Raw genomic sequence first — 18,390 nt, 5'->3', positions numbered from 1 at the left:
TTTGATGGTGCTACAATGTTTCCACTTCTGTGTGCCATGTTCTCCTTGTTCTGCTCATTTCGTGGAGCATACTATTTTGAGGAGCAACAAGGTAATTGTAGGTACACTACTGGCCCTCAAATGCAAATGACTTTCATATAATATACTTTGACTTATGAAGGCATGATTTTTATTAGTTTAATTCTCAGGTAAAGACTGTCCAAAAATCAATTTTTATATTGAAGGTGATTTTCATGTACTTCTTTTAGGATAGATAGCAGTGATCATATAAAATACAAGATTTGGACAAAAAATAGAGAAATCCAGGACTTAAAAATTCTGAAGTTTCAGATATGAGTTCCTAATTTAATGTTACTAAACTGTATTAAGATCTGTTTTGTAAAGGCTATAGCAGGAACACCTAGGAGCTACCACATTGCCAATAGTCCTTCTATGAAGTCCCACTTTCAAAACTGCCATCAACTGCGATCTACCCTAGAATGAAATCTGAGACATGGACATTAACTCAACTGGGTATTAAATGGATATTGGGAGTGGACTACTAGGGTACAAAGACTCTTGCTTACTGTGTTGCCTGGAGGACAAGTAAATTCTATCTTTCCAATGCAACATTTTCTCTGTAAGGTTAACTTGCTGAAGGGGACTGCCCCAAAATGATTTTGTCAATATGCCAGCCACAGGTTCCAAGTCCAAAGGACTTCTGAATCATTAGAGTTTATTCATGTCAAGAAAGCTTTGACTGGTCCATTTGTAACAGTCATCCAACACCAGAAATAATCATACCTCTCACCTTACCTTACTTACTAAAAAGAAATGTCCAACTTGCTAAAGAAAAAATGTTATCAGCATGTCTGATATGAAATATAAGAAAATGAGGAAATCTAAGTTTCCTATGTGAGACTTGGGGTTCAATATATAATCATATAGTCAAAGCAGGATCCACTGCCCTAATCAAAGCTGTCAATCACCTCTCTTCAGAAGTCGAGTTTGACTAAAGCGCAATACGACTCTCGTAACTCCTTTCAGATCCTTACTAATTCAGTAATACAATTCACAAAGCAGAATTTGGAACAAATGAAGGAGTATGACTCTCCTTAGTGACCCATGAAATAATTGCTGACTATTACAAGTATATTTATGTCTTCAATATATGTGAAGTATTTCTACACCTTCATAAACCTTCTGTATACCAGTATGCTCATCAGACCTTACAGGCCTGGCATATGGATTTAGATAAGGTAAGATAGGATAAGATAAGATATTCATTAGGTAACTTAGAATAATGGGCCAAAGTCCTCCTTTGTTTTCCCATGGACTGAAGCATTTTCAATTGTGTGATCTTTCTGATGAGGAGTGCTTCCATCAGACTTAGTCAATGAGTGGTAATCAATGAAAAGGTAACCCTTTTAAGGATCATAGGGGGAACTGTGAAGCTGATTAGTGATTTCTGATTTATAGTTAAGGAGTATTATTAACCAAAATAGTAATCATTATAGCCAAATCATTATAGCCATTTATTATTGTAACAAAGTTTTAAGGCTTTAAGGCTTAGAGTATTGCTGTGCAGATCTAATGTACAACCTTCATTTATTGAGTAAAACCAAATGTCAGTTGAGGAAGATAAGAAAGATAGATGGAGGACAAGTTAACCTGATCTGAAGATGTTTGCCTATACTGGGCTTCACTGGTAGAGGGAGTGGTAGATTAGGAACCTTCTGGAGAATGTTATAGAAGGTTGACTAAATCTATACCTCCCTTCACAACACCATGAACTCTTGAAAGTCCCTGGCCTGGGAGAGCACACTGAGGTTAGTTCTTACAAAAGGAGGTTGGCCAAATTTGGGTTTTTATGTCATCATATGGCTAAAGATTCTTGGTGAGATGGTCAGAAAACATAATTAAGAATCAATAACAATCTTCATTTGGGGACGCATTAACAAAGGATTCGGTTCCTGAATCCCTCAAATTAGAGCCTAAACACTTGTCAGCTCTATCAGATCTAAAAAAGGCTATCATGTCTTCCCCTGCTCTAAGCATCCCAGATTACAACAAGCCATTTACTTTATATGTGCATGAGCAAAGAGGAGTAGCCTCTGGTGTGTTAACTCAGGCTTGGGGACCTTCTCAGCGCCCAATTGCTTATTATTCTGCCTAACTAGACCCAGTAGCAGCAGGAGCACCACCATGCCTTACAGGACTAGCTGCTACAGCTTTACTAGTAACAAAAACCGTTGATTTAGTATTGGGATGTCCATTAACAATAATGTGCCCACATGAGATAGAAGCATTATTGATAAAACATAGAACACAGGCATTCTCGGATCAGAGAATTACAAGGTATGAAATAACCTTATTAAATAGTGAAAATATTACCTTGAAATGCTGTTCAACTCTTAACCCTGCCACCTTGCTTCCAGATTTACCTACTTCAGGAGAACCATTACATAACTGTGAAACATTAGTGCCCATGGCAGAAAAGCCTTGAGATAATCTCTTGGACACTCCCTTAGACAATGCAGATCTGATTTTATTTACCAATGGTTCCTCTTTTATGAGGGATGGCATACGTTACACTGGAGCTGCCTTAGTCTCAGAATTTGCCACTGAATGGTCAGCTTCACTACCTTCTAACATTAGCGCTCAAGGAGCAGAACTCATAGCTCTAAAACAAGCTTGTATAATTGCCAAGGATAAAAAGGCAACAATTTATACGGATTCTAGATATGCTTTTGGCATTTGTCACTCAGTCGGGATGCTATGGCTCCAGAGAGGATTTTTAACCTCATCTGGAAATCCATAGCTAATGCAGAAATTATTAATGAAGTTCTTTCTGCTCTCAAACTGCCTAAAGCCCTAGCTGTAGTTCATTGCTCTGCCCATACAGGTGGCTCTGATCCTGTCTCTAGAGGAAATGACCGAGCAGATGCCGCTGCAAAACTAGCAGCCATAGAAGGACCTGGATAAATTTTAATATTAACAACCACTGATAATTTAAATTTATCACTTTCCTATAATGAAAAGGAAGTGGAAAAATGGAAATAAAAATTTAAAGCAAAACAGATTAGTGGAGTCTGGGTGTCATCTGAAGGAAAACCCCTGCTCCCTAGAAGTTTCTATAACCAAATTTGCCAATCTATTCATAAAAATGGTCATTTTGGCACCCAGGGCATTGTGGACTCTGTCAAGAGAGTATGGATAGCCCCTGGTATAACTACTATAGCCTCTAAAGTATGTTCAGCCTGCCCTATCTGCCAGGCATATAACCAACATGCATATAGTGGAAAAGCCTTTGGGGGACGTCCTCTGGCTTACACACCTTTTAAACATCTACAGATAGATTTCATAACGATACCAAAGGCTGGACGTTATAAAGTTTGTCTAGTAATTGTAGATCAACTAACCAGATGGCCGGAAGCATTTCCTACAACCCGAGCCACAGCAGATTTTGTTGCAAAGATACTTTTAAAGGAAATTATTCCTCGTTTTGGCCTGCCAGCACGTATTGACTCCGATAGAGGGAGTCATTTTACTGATTCTGTCTTAAACCAAATATATTCTTGCTTGGGGATAACTCCAAAATTCCATGTTCCATATCACCCCCAGAGCTCAGGCCAAGTGGAGAGGATGAATAAAGAACTTAAGACTATGATTGGCAAATTATGCACTGAGACCCATTTAAAATGGCCTGAAATTCTCCCTCTGGCCCTATTTTATCTTAGAAGCAGGCCTAGAGGAGACTTACATATTTCACCATTTGAGATGCTTTTTGGACATCTGCCTATACAGGCTAAGCCTTTCTCCCCGGCTTATACATCGCTATTAGGGGGAGATATTACTATTGCTTCCTATATACAGGAGTTACAGCACAAACTACATGAACTTCATGAATACGGAGCTGCAGTACAAGCTGGACCATTAGACTTTTCTCTGCATGACCTGAACCCAGGAGATAAAGTTTATATCAAGAATTTCAAGTGAACTGGAGCAACTCAACCTTCATGGGAAGGACCATTCCAAATGTTATTAACTACTCCAACATCTATAAAGATTGGAGAAAGAGACTCTTGGATTCACTGCTCACATGTGAAGAAAGCATTTTCTGCTGAGACTGATTGACTGTATCCTATCATATGAATTGTGACTCTATCTTATCATATGAATTGGAGATAATAATCCATAGACAAATGGATGCTGTTTTTTCAAGAATATATTGAATTACTGATTTTTTTCTTATTTTTCTTATTTCTTTTCTTTTCTGATCAGAATATTTGATTTTTTTCTCATTTTTGTACTGAAGGTACACATAGTTAATATTAATATTATTTTTTCCTGCAGTAATACAAGTTAATATATATACTCTTGCTATAATATCAATATATGCCTAAAAGCTTTAAACTATGGGAACCTGCCATTTATTGATAAAATATTATAGGACTGGATTAATGTTTGCATCTGATTCCAGGAAAATGGATAAAAACAAGTAGCACAGACTAAACCTGAATAGTGCCAATAGAGCACACAAGAAATATTAAAGTCAGACTCGAGGTCGCGACGCTTAACTTATGTTTAAGTCGTAGGACTTCCTTGTATCTACACTCTTTACGAAGTACTCAAACAAGTACAAAGCTTGACTATCATGCTGGCTCCCTATATCCCTGAAGAAAAAAAAATCAGATGAGGGAATGACATTTCCCCATCAAAATAGAATTCTAATTCTTTTCTTCTTATATTATGGCAACTTCCTGTAGTCTTGGCTACAAATGGCTAAGTGAAATATTACTGCATTCTGTCCTACATACTTGTGGGATAGAAATTACTTTAAACTGGACCTATACAAGGCCTATTTTGAATTTTTCTTATATTTTTGATTATTTTTCTATTCTCTTGATAATTGACACATACACCCCATAACTGAACATTGCATTCTGAGCTAAACTTGATATTTTTTAATACTTACTTCAGGGGGGATTGTATTTTAATTTAAATTCTAAGAATTTTTGAATTTTTTGTTTGAGATTGTATTTTTATAAAAATCCAAGAATTTTGAATTTTGTTTAAAATTTTACTGTTATAAAAAAATCAAAGATTTTGATTCTGTTCGAGAAAAGATCTTCAAGAAAAGCTTGAAACTTTTATATCCAGAGAATGAACTGTTGCAGAAAGATGCCGAAAACCTACACTTCATCAAGAAGATCAAGAATGAACTTTGGATATGATTGATTGGACTGAACTTTTGATTGAACATTTATTGTAATTGTACACATTTATGCCAAAAGGGACTGCCCCTAATTTGGCTTTCTGTCAATGCGCCTAGCAAAGCATTGTTTTTGCTTTCTTTTCTTTTCTATTTCCTCTCTCACTATTCTAATTTCTCTTAGAAAATTGAATGTTGTGTATATCTATAGTTAGAAGTGCATTTAGAACTACAAAATGATTATGTTAAATGATCAATGGGGAGACTAGTCTCCCAATGATCATCAGGGGGGATTGTAAACCTTAAAATTTCTTAGACTTATAAATGTTGGAAATTTCACCATTGGGAAATTTCATACTTGAAAAATTTCCTACTGATAGTCTATTGGAATGTTAACCCCCTTGGCAAGGGAGGGTCTTTCTCCTCCCTACTTAAGATTATTTTAGGACAGAAACCTTTTGCTGAACAATGGAAAGGGCTTTGACCTACGCTTAAGCATAGAACAGGAAGTTCTTTGAGTCATGATTGATTTTAGAATTGATACAATAGAGATACTTGGAATGACAGAACCAGGTCTTGGAAAATACAATTTCTACCCTACTTAGAGTAACAGGATTTAGGAAGGGCTGCAGCAAAGGATCAAGATTTAATTATTTGAGAATATGACCTTCAATAGACATGTGCAAATCCACAGATCTCTGGGTGGTCCTGGGTTAAGCTAGAGCCACCATTGGCACAGGGAAGACATGGACAGTGATTGGTAGATGTGAGAACAGAGGGGAGGGAACTTAGATGGTTTCCTTAATGATAGCGGGGTCTGAAGACTAAGTTGGTTGGAGAGGTTTTGCTCTGAGAAGCTTGCTCTGAAGGAGGTTGGAGGTGGAGGCCCCTGAGACTGTTTCTCTCTCCATTTTGGTCACATGAGTGATAGGGACTGATCTCTTTTCTTTGCCTCAGCTATCTAAGGGCTTGGGCCTTTTGGCCCAGCCTAAACAGAGGGGGTATTTAAGCCCTATTCCCTTCTCCTTCTCCTTCTCCTTCTCCTTCTCTCTCTCTCTCTCTCTCTCTCTCTCTCTCTCTCTCTCTCTCATACCTTTCTTCCTCCTGTTTGTAATTAAACTCCATAAAAGGTAGTCTGCTGACTTGAGTTTTCATTAAGGAATTACATAGCTGAATTCCTTGGCGACCTTAAATTAATATATATCAGTCTTTTTAAGTGATTTCCTTGTCACAATACCCATATATGCATGTGATAAGTGATGTCATATGTTCTTCTTTTACATTTGTACTCCAATAATTCTTTCAATGTGGCTTCTTGTTCATTCTTTAATACACATTCTTGAACAAAAAATAAATAAATAAAAGTGAAAATTAAAATATTGGCCTAAAAAAAACTGGGGTGTTCTTTTCTTAGGCAACAATTAGCCTCCATGTGGCAGGGAACCTGAAGGGGGGAGGACTGGGAGAAGAAAGTTACACTTCCAAACAGGAAGTCGATTACAAGCATGTTGTATCATATGAAAGAGCAGTGCATTACCTATTTCAAACAGCTCCCAGCTTTAGGATGTTTTTTTTTTCATGAGTGTATTGATCCTTTTACATATCTTACCTGAGATTCAGGGTAGAAATTCATCTCCCTGCAACTCTTTGCCATTTGAGCCTGCCCAGTTTGAGATTCCTAAAACCCATGTTCTCCCTCACTATTGGAGATCCCATAGTGCTAACAATAGGGACCTGAATTTTAGAAAAAGGAATTTTAAAGGATCTGGAGGTGAAATTTTAAGCCTTTTCAGACTCCATTTTTTTAATAAAAGTCTCTGTATTTTATTATATTTTGCTGATTGTTTTAAGATATAATTTTGTGGGTTTAAGTTCATATATAAATGTATTCAATATTATTCTTTTACACTGTATCTGTTTAATGTACTGGATTTTAACTACTGTTATATTCTGTTACCTTTCCGCTATAACTATACTGAACAAATATTATTGAATAAGCCCATATAAAAAACAGCTTTTTCCATTTTGGCTTTGTAAATTGTCACATAGAGGATAGATAGACTTCATCAAACTGGTTACAATTGTATAAGAACCTTTGGAAATTTTAATGAGCTAAATATTTCAAATTGATTTAAGAGGTCTTCAAACATGAATTTTAGATTTTTTCTCAGCTCTGATCATTTTGCCCTGCCTCTGAGTTATTTGTAACAAGAGGTAAGGTTCATTTTAGTAGCTGAAGTGAAGTACAATTATAATCCCCACCTCCTGATGGGATATTACAGTCTCATACCAAAGGAGCTCAGAAGTTGATCTCAGGGCATGGTACACCTGGATGGCTCCAAAAGAGGAGCATCTCTCATTTGTAACTCCTCAGCTCACTTTACCTTTTCACCAGGATGATCACCAGATTCTTGGTGACATTTTTAAACTCAACAGCAACAGTATAGAGGTTTTGATTTTTCTAGACCCCTCTGCCACATTTTTATAATTTTTTAAAATATCTCAGCCAAGGTTGAAACATTGTTACACTTGAAAAACTTTTGGTAAGTATCCATTAGATTCTAAGGTTTTTTTTTCCTTTATATGTCATAAAGCAGACTCATGTAAAATATGATAATGGGTTTCCTATTGTCATTAAATGGGCTATTATAACTTTGGGGATTTTGATACTTTTGAATGTGCATTACATGCTGTACTATTGTTCTTTATTAAAAAAACTGTTACTTTGTAAAAATCATTTGCTTATATTCCCTGTGGATCATGGCCAGATTTGAAAAAGGAAATGTATCTCATTTTTTGGTGAGAAACTTTTGTATTCTACATTTCCTTAGCTGACAAAGTGTGTCAATGATTATAAGCTATATTTTTTATTTTTAAAACTCTTTTATTATTGTTTTTCCTTGTATGTGCAATATACTATTTCAGTTTTTTCTACTTTTTGTATTTGAAGCATATGTCACAAGTATTGAGAAGATTTTCTTTAACTTTTTTGATTTTGCAGTAATATAAGTTTAAGATACATTTGCCCTAATGTCAATGCATACCCAAAAAGCTTTAGACCATAAAAATTATGCCACTGATTGTTTAAAAAAATTCATGGGACTTTGCTTAATGATTCTGTCTGATTCTAGGAGAAGGGAATACAAAAAGAGCTATTGCACAGTGCCAAAGAAGCACAAAGTCAGAAGCATAGTGGCAATGGAGCACAAGGTCAAAAAAGACCAAACCAGTACAGGTGGGATTGATGAACTTATAAACCAGTACAAAAGGACTTGAACCTAGTGTGAGACTTGAGGTTGCGACCTTGACATATGTTAAGATGTAGGACTCCTTGTATTCACACTCTTTGTGAAATACTCACAGTCAAGTACTGAAGTGTGGCTATCATCCTGGCTCCCCCTATCCTGAGAATGAAGGAAAAATGAGACCAGGAAATGACAATTCCCTATCACACAAAAATCTAGTCCCTATTCTGTCTTTCATAATGTGGCAACTTTGTATAGTCCTGACTACTGATTGGGTAAGTGCATAATTACATAAATCACCTTAAATTGGGTTCTGATTCAAGGACCTGTTATAGGTTTATTTTCTTTTACTTAAAATTTCTACACATAAGACTTTGATAGTCTGTATTTCATGCACAAATTATTTTCTCTTTTATTTTGATTTTTTGATGTTTTTTATTTCTTGCCAATTGATTCATATACCTCATAACTCAGCCATTCATTCCTAAGTGATCCCTGCATTTTTAAACACCTTCTTCAGGAAGGAATGTATAATTATTCTAAATTGCAAAGTTTAAATTCTTTTTGAGAGTAATTTTAGGTTAAGAAACATGCTACCTCTCCAAATCCAGAAAATGAACTCTTTGGAGAAGGCACCATGAAAAAACTCCACAGACCACACACTGCACCAGAAGATCCAGAGTGAACTTTGGGATGTGGTGATCTGAACTGTGTGGGGTTGAATGCATTTGTTTCCTATGTATACTCTTATGCCAAAGGGGACTGCCCCCTAACTGGCTTTTTGTCAATGCACCTAGCAATTATTGGTTTTGTTCTCTTTTCCTCTTATCCTCAAATTATTGTAATTTCAAAGTTGGTATGTTTACAAGACCCACTGGAGAGACTAGTCTTCTGTGGGTCTGGGGGGGTGTATAAATGGAGATTTTGAACCTTTGACTTCATTCCTCAGGAGGCCTTATTATTTCCCAAAATTCCCTATAATCTCTCCTGTGTCTCCACTTTGGCAAGATCACGTTATTGGTATTTAACTGGTGGTAATGCCTCCCAGAGTCTCTTTTTTGCATGATGTAGCATCAGCAATAATGGTGGTAAGTTGGGGAAAATTTGAGAATCACTAACCAGCCATGGGCACGTGGTTTTTATTTGTATCCTCTTTATTCCTTGATTTCTAATGATCTTTAATAAAACTCCTAAACTGTAATATTTTTATTATTAGAGATATAATTTTAAATTTTACACTAATGTCAATACATACCCAAAAGCTTTAGACTATGGAAACCTGCCATTGATTGTTAAATATTATGGGACTTTGATTAATGATTGTATCTGATTCCAGGAGAAAGAATCACAAAAGAGCCACTGCACACACAGTGCCAGGGAGCACAAAGTTCATCTTCACAGTGCCAATGAGCACAAGGTCAAGGAGATCAACTGATCTTAGTGGGATTGATGAGATTCTGTGCCGAGACAGGGGGCTTGAATTTATTTTAGGGTTTGAGGAAGCCACTGTTTGCAAAGTCAGACACAGGATTCCCTCATGCCATCAACACTGAGAAATTTTAGGATAAAAATCTTGCAATCTACCCAAATCAAGAAAGTGAACTGTTTGGAGAAGGTGCCTTGAAGATTCCTGCAAAAACCGCACACTGCCCCAAAAAATCCAGAGTGAAATTTGGGATGTGAGAATTTGAACTGTGGGGGGAGGGGGGTTTGAACACATTTATTTTCAATGTACACTCTTATGCCAACAGGGAATGCCCCCCAATTGGTTTTTTGTCAATGGAACAATTTTTTTCTTTGTTCTTTCTTTTATATTTCCTTCTTATCCCCAAATTATTGTAATTTCCCCTTAGAAAGTGCAATATTATATGTACTTCTTGTTATAGATCTTTAGAGATATAAGTTGGTTATGTGTACTGATTCCATGGGAAAACTAGACATGTAAATTTGGGAGATTTCTACATGTGCATTTTCCATGAGAATCACAAGGGGATTAGGTATTTAGAATCTGCTGCCTGTGTTGGGGGCCAAGTGACTTGCCCAGGGTCACAATATACTGTAGGTTATAACTACAGTATTCAAATGTTTAATAAGCATAAAGATTCCAGCTTTGGGTAAAAGAATACACTATTTTTTAAACTGCTGAGAAAATTGAAAGAAGTATGGCAGGAACTAGGTATAGGCCAGCATCTCACTCCATGTACCAAGATAGAGTTATAAGGAGAGAAGATTTATAGGAATCCAGACAATCCAGCCAATTATACTCAAAGTAAGGGGGAAACATCTCTTCTACCCTGATTAAGTCAACTGAAGGGTAGCAAATCTTTTGAGAGAATACCAAGATACTGAAGAGGGGCCCATGTGAGTTGGATATGTGAGGAGTGAGTTATTCATTACTCTCAGAATATGTTTCTCAAAAAATACCTGGCTGAGCAATATTTTCAAGCATGCTGACAAGTGTGTCATCCCCAGAAACCCCTAACCATAAAACCCCCTGCTTTTGCTGGGCCATGCCTCTGAGCATACCCTAGATGGGCTACAGGTGTTATGAGCTATGGTAAGCTTCTATGCTAAGCCATAGGTGTTATAAATTGTGATTGTCCTATTTTCTGATTGGGTAAAACCTTTATAATGTAAGTTTTGGCTCACCAGCTTCTGGAGGGCAAATAGGGAAAGAGGAGCTTATGGTAAAAGGTCTATAAGAGGGTGCCTTTGGCCATAATCAGTGGGTAGTACCCTTTTTCAGGAAAAAGAAATAAAACTCTTGTCTTTTCTGCTCAAACCCTCTGACTCTGAATTTTCATTGTGAGGGGTAGTCTTCACCCCCACCTCACACAGATATTACTAGGTCTTAATAGAAATAATTAGATTAATTCAGGGAGTTTACTCATACAAGCCCAGTCTTCCTGCATGGCAATAAGACAAAGTAAAATGGGCAATCCCCAGTTCAGACCAGGAATTATATAAAAATAGAAAAAGAAGGCATACTGCCAGGGATGAAGATTCACATACAAGTTCTCCCATGGGATAGGTGGAGCTTCTTTTGCTGGTAATTACATTTACTCAAGGTAATTTACATTCTCTGTGGAATCATAGATTATATTCCTAGGATCTGACTCCCACCCTAAAAAGGCCAAAATGGGTACATGAATTAGAAATAAAAGGTGATACAATAAGAAAATTAGAGGAATGTGGAATTATTTAACTGCCAGACCTATGGATAAGAGAAAAATTTATGACTGAACAAGATAGAGAGCATTACAGGATATAAGATGGATAATTTTATTACATTAATTTGAAAAGGTTTTGCACAAACAAAACCAATAGAGGCAGTTTTAAAAGGAAAGTGGAAAACTGGGAAAAATTTTTTTACAAGTTACTTTGATAAGTCTCATTTCTGGGGGCAGCTGGGTAGCCCAGTGAGAGCCAGACCTAGAGACAGGAGGTCCTGGGTTCTGTAAAAATGGAGATTTGAACTCCAGACTTCAATTCCCAGAAGTCTTTGGTACTTCCCAGAATTCCCTATAATCTCACTTGAGTCTCCACCTGGGTGAGATCACAATTCAGTATTTAACGGGCTCTCTGCCTCCTAAGAGCCTCTTCCTCTACTCGGACATTGTAACATGTAGTAAGTAGGCTGTGAATGGGCTAATCAGCCCTAGGCACATGGTTTATTATTTTGTATCCTTGATTTCTAATAATCTTTAATAAACCTCATAAAATATAATAATTTTATTACTAGAAACTAATTTAACTGTTACATTTCTGGTGACCACAAGATTGGATGAGAACTTCTCAATTTTTTTTAAAAGATAGCCTAGATAATGTTTTTTAAGCCACGTTCCTCCTACCAAGGCTTTTCAGCAAAGCTGATTCTTAAGCTCCTCCTGACCTTCTTGACCAAGATCGCTCACCTGGTCCCATCCCAGATCCCACCCAGATCCTGCTGCCTGCTTCTGCTCAAGCAATCTGGACCTACTTGACCCAGATCTCTCTCCCGGCCCTGGCCCCAGCCCCAGCCCCAGCCCTGGCCCCAGCAACTCTGGCCTCTGACCCAGATCGCTCATCACCTCAGGCCCAGCTCCAGGACTCAGGCTGATGTAGCTACCCTTGTGTCTTCAGAATCAAACACCAGCTGGTAAAAATAGGGGTGTTCTTCCTTAGGCTATAGGGACCATAGTGGGGGACAACGAGGAGAAGGAAGAGACTTTTCCAAACAGGAAGTTATAAGCATGGCTTATTTAAAAGGAAATCTTTTGAGTGCACTGATTCTGTTACTTATCTCACCTGAGATTCAGGGGAGAAATTCATCTCCCTGCAACTCTTTGGCCCAATTTGAGATTCCTAAAGCCCACCCTCATTATGGGGGAGCAGCTCAGTGGCTCAGTGGATTCAGAGCCAGGCCTAGAGACAGGAGGTCCTGGGTTAAAATCTGGCCTCAGACACTTCCTAGCTGTGTGGCCCTGGGCAAGTCACTTGAACCCCATTGCCTACCCCTTACCAATCTTCTGCCTTCTGACAATAGGCATCTAAATGGATAAAAACCAATGAACTTTAAAGAGACTGGAGGTTATATTTTTAAGACTTTTCAGACTCTAATATTTTATTTTAAAAAATCTGTATTTTGTTGCATTTTGCTGATTTTGTCTTAAAATTTAATTTTTGTGGTTTTAAGTTCATATATTAATACATTCAATACTATTCTGTTACACTGAATCATTTTAATGTACTGGGTTTTAACTACTGTTATATTCTGTTGCTTTTCCCCTATAACTATACTGAACAAATATTATTGAATAAGCCCATATATAAAAACAGTCTTTTCTATTTTTGACTTTGTAAATTGTCACATAGAGGATGGATAAACTTCATAAAAAACTGGTTACAATTGTATAACAACGTTTGGAAAATTTAATGAGCTAAATATCTCAAACTGATTTTAAGCAGTCCTTTAGACATGATTTTTAAATTTTTTTCCAATAACTCTGGTCATTTTGCCTGTTTCTAACAGGAGGTAAGATCCATTTTAGTAGCTGGAGTGAAATACAATTATAATCCCCACCTCCTACATTTATAAAAATGTGAATGGATGGGACATCACAGTCTCATACCAAAGAAGCTGGAAAGTTAATCCCAGGGCATGGGTACCCCTAACCCTGGATGACTCCCAAAAGAGGAGCATCTCTCATTTATAACTCTTCAGCTCTCTTTACCCAACATCAACAGTACAGAGGTTTGGGTTTTTTCCTAGACTCCTCTGCCACATTTTTTTAATGATATCTAGATTTCTTGATGATGTTCTAGACCCAAATAAGTTTTACTTTGTTTAAAAATATATTTTCTAAGGTTGAAAAATTTGCTACGTTTGTAAAAATTGTGACAAATATCCATCAGTTCATAGGCTTTTTAAAATGCCATACAGCAACTTATGTGAAATACGATAGTGGTTTTGTTTGCTATTATAATTAATTGGGTATTGAGAATTTTGGGGATATTGATACCTACATATTTGTACTACTGTTCTTTATAAAAAAAACTGTTACTTTGTAAAAATCATTTGCTTGTACTCGCAGTGGATCATGGCCAGGTATGAAGAGGAAATGGATCTCATTTTGGTAAGAACCCTTGTATTCTATATTTTCTTAGCTGACACAATGTGTCAATGATTATAAACTATATTTTTATTTTTAAAACTCTTTTATTATTATATTTTGCTTGCATGTGCAATATACTATTTCAGTTTTTTTCTCTCCTTTTTATATTTGAAGCACATGTCACCAGTATTAAGATTTTCTTTAGCTTTTTTGATTTGCTATAATGTCAATACATGCCCCAAAAGCTTGAGACTGTAAAAATGATGCCAGTAATTGTTTAAAAAAATTATGGGACTTTGCTTAATGATTCTGTCTGATTCCAGGACAAGATATACAAAAGAGCCATCGCACAGGGCCAAAGAAGCACAAAACTAAACCTGAATTGTGCCAAAAGAGCATACAGGTCAAAGAAGAAGAAACCAATCCAGGTAGGATTGATGCACTTCTAAGCCAATACAAAGGACCTGAACCTAGTGTGAGAATCGAGGTTGCAATGCTTGATATACATTAAGATGTAGGCCTTCCTTGTATCCATGATCTTCATGAAAATACTTACAGACAAGTATCTCAAATTTGGCTCCTACCTGGCTCCTATAATCTAGTCCCTTTTCTGTCTTTCATAATGTGGCAACTTTCTGTAGTCCTGGCTACTGACTGGGTAAATGCTTATATCATTTTAATTGGGCCCTGATTCAAGGACCTGTAATAGATTTATTTTTCCTTTACTTGGAATTTTTACACATAAGACTTTGATAGTCTATATTTCATCCAGAAATTATCTTTTTTTATTTGGATTTTTTTGATGTTTTTAATTTCTCTTGCCAATTGATTCATAAACCTCATACCTCAGCCATGCATCCCTAAATGATCCCTGTGTTTTTCAATTACCCTCTTCAGGGGGGTATGTAAAAATGTAAAATTTATTATTATTTTAAATTGCAATGTTGCTTATATCATTTTAATTGGGCCCTGATTCAAGGACCTGTAATAGATTTATTTGTCCTTTACTTGGAATTTTTACACATAAGACTTTGATAGTCTATGTTTCATCCAGAAATTATCTTTTTTATTTGAATTTTTTTGATGTTTTTAATTTCTCTTGCCAATTGATTCATAAACCTCATAACTCAGCCATGCATCCCTAAATGATCCCTGTGTTTTTTAATTACCCTCTTCAGGGGGGTATGTAAAAATGTAAAATTTATTATTATTTTAAATTGCAATGTTTAAATTCCTTGAGAGATAAATTTTAGGTTAAGAAACATGCTATGAATCCAGAAACTGAACTGTTTGGAGAAGATACCATAAAGATGCCTCCACAGACCACAAGCTGTGCACGAGAAGATCAAGAATGAACTCTGGGTGTGGTTGATTTAACATTTACTTATATGTATACTCTTATGCCAAAAGGGACTGCCCCCCTAACTGGCTTTTTGTCAATGAAGCTAGCAATCACTGGTTTTGTTCTCTTTTCCTTTTACCCACAAATTATTGCAATCTTTAACTTGATTATGTTTCCATTAAGGAGGGAATGGAGGGATGGAAAGAGGGAGGGTGGAAGGAGAAAGAAAGGAAGGGAGGGAGGGAAGAAGGGAGGAAGGGAGAGAGGAGGAAAGAGGGAGGAAGGGAGGGAGGGGGGAAGGAGGAAGGTTCTACCTGAAGAGAGAGGAAAGTTCCCCAAAGTCTTTTTACTGATGGCCTTCATCACACTTCACCACACTCCACTGCTTTGCCAAGCACCCAGCCCTCCAGAGAGAGGCCTTGGCAGTAAGATTGACCCAGGCAGGAACAGCCCTGGAGGAGTAGAAACAAATAAACATATGTGTAAATAGACACACACATACAATTCCCCCATATACACATAATCCTACCTACACACACACAACAAAGAAAGATTTCAATACTGCTATGACCCGCCCGCCATACATCCCCCTACACATTACTCTGAACAATGAGGCAAGCTAATTATGAGAGGGGACTCTGGGAACTGGGGATACAGAAGAGAAGATAAATAGAAGGGCAAGAAGAGGAGCGGGGGCAGGAGGAGGAGGGGATACCTAACACAACCCCATCCAGGCATAGGCAGGACCTCCTGAGATGAGCAGGTGGATGGGCAATAAAGGAGAAGAGGAGAGGAGTGAGGGAGGGTAGATAAATAGGGCGAGAAGCAGACCAACCTAGAGCTGCCGAAGATCCCCACCAGACTCCAGAGAAGCAGGAATTCAGCCATCCTCCTCCAGCTGCTTCTTTTCTTCAGACCGACAGAGACAAAGAAGACCCACCTAGGGGAAAGAGTGGGGGGCGGCCACAGTGACATCACTGAATGAGCAGTGCTAGTCTCCTCCCAGGGCCAAGTGAAAGGGGGGGGAGGGGAGGAGGCTGTGATTTCAGGCCCCAAGAAGTGGGGATCTTCTACACCCTTTCATTTCCCTTAACCCTGCCCCCAGCCTGGCAGAGGGATGGGGTCACCAAGCTTCTTCCACTTGGAGGCGGGGCCGGTGTTGAGAAGGGTGGAGAGGCTGAACAGAGCTTGGGTTGGCTGGGTCTGCTGCCCCACTCCTTACAGGAAACCAGAAGGGAGAAGTCAAGTTTGTGTATCCTGGGCTTCCCGCAAAAGAGAACCCAGCAGAGGAAGAAAGCCTCCACCTGAACAGGAGAGGAATCTTTCCCAAAGGCTTTTTCCTGCTGGCCTCCGCCCCACCCCGCCCCACCCCAGCCCACTCCCCCAAGCACCTAGCCCTTCAGACAGAGAGCTGGTCAGGAAGGGAGGCACAGGCAGGAAATGCCCGGAGGAGCAGGCACACTCAGATACACACAGGTGTACATATATATATATATACATATACAGCCCCACACCACACTCACATGATTCTACCAGTACATGATAAATACTGCCATTTTCCTCTCTGCACCACTCCCCACACACCCCCCTGTGCACTGACTCAAGCTAATAATGGGGGCTCCATTCAAGAGAAGGAGGGTTCAGAAGGAAATATAGGGAGAGAGGGACAAGAAGAGGAGGTGGAGCAGGGGACAGGAAAAGAGAGCACTGAACTCACCCACTTTCATGCAGGCACACACAGGACCCCCAGGGATGAGCCAGGAAGCAGGAGTCACGGTTAAGGAAAGGAATGCCAGTGTTCAAAGGGAAGAGAAAGGAGTGAGGGACAGGTAGACATTAAGCTGCCCTTGATCCCCTTCTTGACTCCAGAGAAGTAGGAATTTAGCCACTCTTCTCCTCGTCCTCCTCTCTTTCTTTGAGAGAGACAAAGAAGACCCACCCAGATGGTGGGAGGGGAGGAGGGGAGGCCACACCAAGAGCACAGTGATGTCATCAGAAAGAGGATTGGTAAGAGGGAGGAGAAAGAGACAGCAGACCCAGAGCAGTACAAAGCCCCTGTACACACCCCTCTGGTCATTTCCCTCAGATTCCATCCCCCAGTTTAGCAGAGGGAGGCGCCTCAGAGTATCTTCCATCTCCTTCCAGATCTAGGACAGACCAAGGTCCAAGGGTCCTAAGAGCCCAGGAATTGAGCTCAGCTTGGATTGATCTGGCTTCTTTATGGAAAATCTAGAGGGAGAGGGTCAAAGGAGAGGATGTCCTGGGTTCCCAAAAGGGAAGAGCAAATCAGCAGCCACTGATTTGGATTTAAATATCTGACAAAGACCCAGAGCAGAAAGGAGAGTGGGGGGGGGCTGGGGAGAGAAAGTCTCTCACCCTTCTTTCCTCAGGCATAAGGAGAGAAAAGTACTGTAGAAAAGTGGGCTCAGTTGCTGCTGAGCACCTCATCAAATGAGGAAGGACAGTTGAAGCAAAGGTTTGGGGCTTCTCCCAGGCTACAGGATGCAGTCCTGCCCATGAAAAACATCACCCAGTAGACCCAGAGCACTTCACAGGACCCAGGCATCTAATCAAGAGCCCCTGGAAGCTGAGAAGGAAGCATCTTGATCACACAACTGTAGAGTGTCAACTAGAAAAAACATAGAACTATTAAATAGTCAAAATCACTCTTTAATCAAGGGAAAAGGGGTTAGCGCTACTACTACGACAACAAAGCTACTTCCCATGACTGCACAGAGTCAAGACGCCCTGGTCACTAGCCCCTGGGAGTGCCACCGACGCAGGAGGGACTCCGGGGAACAAAAGAACTTGGGGAACCTCTAGACCCTTTGGAAATCCAGGGGCAGGGAAAGATGATGGACATCACTATGGCTACAAGGAAAATGGGAGTGTTCAAACTACACTGACAAGATACAATCAAGCTAGAAGCTAGGGTGCAAGAGAAGGGGCTGCTTACAAAGGAAAGGATGGTTCATGCCCAGGTCTGACCTTCCTGAGAAAGGTTCTAATACAATA

The 18,390-nt window shown here is 38.9% G+C and overlaps 1 long non-coding RNA gene across 1 annotated transcript in view; it reads right to left on the bottom strand.

Annotated features, from left to right (window-relative positions):
- The window catches only part of LOC103098920 (uncharacterized), a 58,910-nt gene extending 41,624 nt beyond the window's left edge, over positions 1-17,286 (bottom strand). Inside the window, exons 1-3 of the long non-coding RNA XR_008914735.1 lie at positions 17,093-17,286; positions 16,211-16,315; positions 15,690-15,827 (exon numbers count right to left, since the gene is read on the bottom strand). This is a non-coding gene — a long non-coding RNA (uncharacterized LOC103098920). The remainder of the gene's footprint in view (positions 1-15,689; positions 15,828-16,210; positions 16,316-17,092) is intronic.
- Positions 17,287-18,390: the final 1,104 nt, after the last annotated feature.

The sequence above is a fragment of the Monodelphis domestica genome, chromosome X (genome assembly GCF_027887165.1).
Source record: "Monodelphis domestica isolate mMonDom1 chromosome X, mMonDom1.pri, whole genome shotgun sequence".
In the NCBI taxonomy this organism is placed as follows: Eukaryota; Metazoa; Chordata; class Mammalia; order Didelphimorphia; family Didelphidae; genus Monodelphis; species Monodelphis domestica.
This window is presented reverse-complemented; position numbering and strand designations above follow the sequence as displayed.